At 36.1% G+C, this 5,183-nt stretch overlaps 1 pseudogene; it reads right to left on the bottom strand.

Annotated features, from left to right (window-relative positions):
* Nucleotides 1–437: 437 nt before the first annotated feature.
* Nucleotides 438–824, bottom strand: LOC122750901 (annotated as a pseudogene).
* Between the last annotated feature and the right edge of the window lie 4,359 nt (nt 825–5,183).

Here is a 5,183-nt window from a genome sequence, read left to right as displayed (position 1 = left end):
TTAGTAGGCAGACTATCAAATTTACTCACTGAGACCTTCTTATACCAATGAAATCACACGTCCAGTTTTAAAAAAATGCTCCTTAACTTCCTTAATTCTGCTTCTTAAAATTTTACAAACAAGTTTTTATTCTAAACCGGCATCATCCTTGGCTTCCATATACCTTTTGGCAATTATATTAAGTGTTTGCTGATACAATTGGTTTCTAGGTTCTTTTGATTCTCCTCATTGTTGTGATTTATTTACATTGATTAAACTTCCTCATAATATGGTGATGGTACTGATATTTGTTCTTTTGTCATTTTACCTATTTTAGCATTACAGTCTAATTTGTACAAGTTGGAATTGGCTTTGTGTACCATGTTTTCTTATCATCTTTGTTCATTTTTTAAATTTATTTTTTGACATTTTGTAATTTTATTTAAATGAAGTTCAATTTAGTTTTCATCCACATTGAATGTCTGTAAGCTTTTGAAAGTGGTGACAGGCACATAAGTAACCAAGGTATACAGCTTGTTTGGTTAATCTTCATCCTCATTGCATTTCCTGGACAAATGTACTCAGATACGGTACAGAACATTCCTTATTCCTTTGGCCCAAACAGCTTTGTTGAGTCTAGTGTCAATGCCTACATCTGGAGTTCTTATTTCTTTCATGGCAAATTTTTGGATTTCCTTGAGAGCCTGAGAAGCTTGCTTTTTGAAGCCTACTCCATGAATCCACTTGTGAATGTCGATGGTGTATTCTCTGGTCACCACCTCATTGATGGCAGAGCATCCCTTCTTTTTCTCTTCACCTTTCTTTGCGGGAGCCATCCTGCCCAGGACCAGGTTGGAAAGTCTTTGTTCATTTTTTAAAAATTTGTCATTAATATTATATATTTTGCCTAGAAAGATGGGAAATAGAGATAGCTGATTCAGAAATTACCAAAATTGATAGAGAGTTGATGCTTGTCAGTTAAAGTATAATCAATTTCCTTTTTCTGTGTGTGATGTTATTTCTCTTCTTGAAGAAAATATTCCCAGACTTTTGGACACTCTCATTTTTCACTCAGACAATCTTTACCAAAATTACTTCTCACCTGTGCCCACTAAAGATTAAAATATATCTTTATTTAATTTGTGAGGTGTTATTGAGTTCTTTGTATATTTTTTTCTACTTCTTCCGCCTCTGCAATGGTTATGGCATATACATTGCAAATATCTTAATGATAATCTTTTTGCAAATGGTTATGATGAGCACTGCAATGCAAGGCAAACAAGTATCCCATGAAAAGATGTATCTTACCATTGGACACATGATTATACCAATTCTATTTCTTTATTTCATAGTATCATAGACTTAGAGCTGAAAGGGACCTTAGAATTCATTAAGTCCAATACTTTCATTTTACAAATGAGGAAACTGAGGCAAAGGGCAAGTGACTTTCCCAAGGTCATAAAACTAGTAACTATTTATCTGTATCTTCCTTGTTTCTTTGGGCTTTATTTGTAGTGAGAATATGACAGTTGACATGATTCACAGTTCATTGGAGTAGGATCTTACATTTAGAGTACTCAACAGTTATGTTAATGTCCACTCAACATCTAAAAACTAATAAATTCTTAGCCTTCTATACTCGATCAATTTTAGCACTCTGCTACAATCACTACAACATGGGAAGGAAGAAGATTCTGTAGTATGTTTCTTTCTTCCATGTCCTTCTATGACTATAGCATTTTTTTCACTAAGTAGCCAACCTACTGGTAAGGTCTCTTCTTATTTAGTTATCCCTGTTTTCAGAAAACAGACATAGCTATAGTCTATAACTAGAACGTCAGATAAAGCCTTTCCAACATGGTAGAACTGTCCGAAGGCTGGGATGTGCTGGTCTAGACTTTGAGAAACTGGGTTCATCTCCATGGTGCAGTGAGTAAGGCAGGAGCAGTCTGTGAGGTTTTTTTCTTTTCTTCTTGTAATGTTTATAAATCTAGAGGTAAAGTTAGTTGTCAGTAAAAATCAATCAATTGGGGGGCAGCTAGATGGTGCAGTGGATAGAGCACTGGCCTTGGATTCAGGAGGACCTGAATTCAAATCTGGCCTCAGACACTTGACACTTACTAGCTGTGTGACCCTGGGCAAGTCACTTGACCCCAATTGCCTCACCAGAAAAAAAAATCAATCAATTGGTAAATAAATAAATGAACAAATAAATAGATTTATATATCAATCAATGACAACTGCCTCCTCCTGTCCTTTTCTTGTACCAGATTAGTCTATATATGTTCCCCCAGTGACAGAGGAAAGGAGATACTATATACATAAAGTATAAACTTGGAAATGAAGCCCAAGATATTCAGAAATGGAGTATATACAAAAAATATCCACTACATTTTTATTTGTCTTCTCCCTTCATAGAAAGGGAAAATGCTTTTCCTATTTACTTGATGAATGCCTCTTTTCAAACTCTGTGAGAGATTGTGCAAATGTGAGAAAAAGTAAGATCCACTAGCCTCAATCTTTTGGGGCACCGTTTCCTCCCATTCATATTCCTATCATCCCCACTTACAAAAGTCTCACAGCTTCTTCATTCCAAGAAGATATCAAGGACTGATAACAGCTTAAAGTGTAGTCCATTCCCAGAGGCACTTGATTTTGAAGTTAACCTTGATGTAAAGAGATCTAGCTTTATAAAAGAAAATTCAAATCTATGCCATTAGGTGGGATCAACCACTTAGGTAGAGTTTTACCCTATTTGATGACATGGCTGAAAATCCTGGATTAAATTTAGGTAAATTAGTGTATTACCTGTGGTACAAAACACTGGGGAATATAAGGAGGCATACTTAAAACCACATTAATTATTATTCCTAATAATTAATTATTAAACACATTATTTTTTGTTGAACCTATTATTTCATTATTATAAATCATTCTTTATGAGGAATCTATTACCAATGCAGGTAAGAAACTGCTTCTAATATTTTAGTCAGAGAGAGTGTCCTGAAGCATTGGGAGGTTAAGTGAGTTGCTCAGAGTCACATAGCCAGTAATAACGGAGTCTGTACTTAAACACAGGTGTTCCTGATTTAGAGGTCAGCTCTTCAATATGCCTTCTATTATTTTTTTTTAATAGGAACAGGACTTTGATTTAGTTTGTTTAAAAAAGTACTGAATAATGAAACTCCTCCTACCAATGTAGGCTGAAACCTTCTCACTTAACCCTACTTGTTTCAGTTTCCTCATCTGTAAAATGAAATAAAGAAGGAAATGGCAAACCACTCTAGTACCTTTACCAAGGAAACCTCAACTGGGATCACAAGGAATCAAACATAACTAAAACAACTGAATAACAACATCTACAATTTATAGTCTTGAGGAATTGCCTAGAGCACTGAGATTTTCCCTTGTCCAGGGTGATGCAGACAATATGTATCAAAGGTAGGACTTGAGCCCAGATTCTCCTGATTCAGAGGTCATTTATCTCTCCACTAGATTGCATAGCCTCTCATTATATGTATACATATACACATCCCTAATTGTATATGCATACAATATCACATATATATGAATATATATTATACACATATTAATGTAATAAAGTCCACTCCACAGAGTACACTAGTTGATAATTCAAGGCTCATGGGTTATTGTGAAGATTCAAAATACTTTCTGTGGATATTTTTGTTTTTGTGTTTTTTTTAAAGTAATAAACATTTTCATTTATAGTTTTGGGTTCCAATTTTTATTCCTCCTTCCCGCCCTCCGACCCCCATCCACCCCAGGTGGCAAGCAATCAGATATAGGTTATAAATGTGTGATTATGCAAAACATTACCATATTAGTCATTTTGTATAAGAAAACGTGAATAAAAGAAAAAATGAAAGAAGGTGAAAAATAGCATTCTTCAGTCTGTGTTTCATCTTTGGAGGTGGATAGTATCTTTCATTGTTAGTCTTTGGGATTGTCTTGGATCATTGTATTGTTGAGAATATTTAAGTCTTTCAAAGCTCTTCATCAAACAATATTGCTGTCTCTGTGCACAATGTTCTCTTGGTTTTGCTCTCTTCTGTGGATATAGTTGAAGGGAGAAGGTACTGTTTTCATTGCTTCCCTAGGGCACACAAGCACTTTATCCCTTGTGTATCTGAGGCTGCTCCCCATACCCCTCAGACTCTACCACTTAGATGGTTCTGTATTCCATCTGTGTGTGTTTGGTTCTACTTCCATCTATGGAATTTTTTTGTAGTGACCTCCTGAAGAATTTTGTAGTCTGAGATGGGAACAACTCCATTAGCATGCCAGGCCACAATGAGAAATCCCATCAGTAGTTAACATCCCACAATTAGTGTATTTTGGCTGTGCTCTGACAAAGTTGGAGCTAAAGCAACATGGGAAGTAGCCTAAGAAACATAGTTGTTGACAACTTTAGGTTTCTGTTCAGCACATGCTACTATATATGAGCTATTTATCATTCCATGTTCTTTCAGACAGTATAATCCATCATTTTATTATTAACAATAGCTTTAATCCATCCCATGTTTCCCATCTTTTATCTCACTCTTCTGCCCTGTCTCCTTTGAAGAAATCATCTCTATTCTAAAATAACAGTGGCAATAAATGATATAGAATGACGTCTATGTGTAGGATAAATTGATTCTGTCAAGTGTATTTTGTTTGAAAGGTAGAAAGGAAAACCCTATAAGGTTGTTCATACAAAGATTGTACTGGTAAGTGTTCCTCTGAAGATGGATTGTCCTTGGCAGCTGTTACAGTCACTGGTGCTGGCTGCCTGGAATATGTAAGAAAGCTAAAGCTCTTTAAGAAGTGCCTTATCCCATGACCTACTGCAAAGAAGTGAGTTCTGTCTCCCTAAACCCTCTACCCTCATGCCTCTTAGCTCCCACACAGACCCAATTGTTTGTGATCCCATCAGAGGTTCATATAAGGAAGCACTGTACTGAAAGGGAAGCCATATGGGGTCTCAACTAGCTGAGAGAAGGATGGGAGCTTGTAACAAAACTTCCGGGAAAGATTAGGGTTCAGAGAAGTGCTGCTAAAATGCTGGTAAGCAATTGGAGTTTCTCCAAAGTTGGAAGGATTATTCCTGTCAGCACTTTTGGTAGTTGATTAGATAACTTAACACCAGGCAGTAGGGTATGAGGTTAAAATGAGAATAGCTTCTAGAAGACTGCAGGGACAGA

This window comes from Dromiciops gliroides, chromosome 3 (genome assembly GCF_019393635.1).
Source record: "Dromiciops gliroides isolate mDroGli1 chromosome 3, mDroGli1.pri, whole genome shotgun sequence".
Classification (NCBI taxonomy): Eukaryota; Metazoa; Chordata; class Mammalia; order Microbiotheria; family Microbiotheriidae; genus Dromiciops; species Dromiciops gliroides.
The sequence above is the reverse complement of the archived record's forward strand: the minus strand, read 5'-3'. Positions and strand labels throughout refer to the sequence as shown.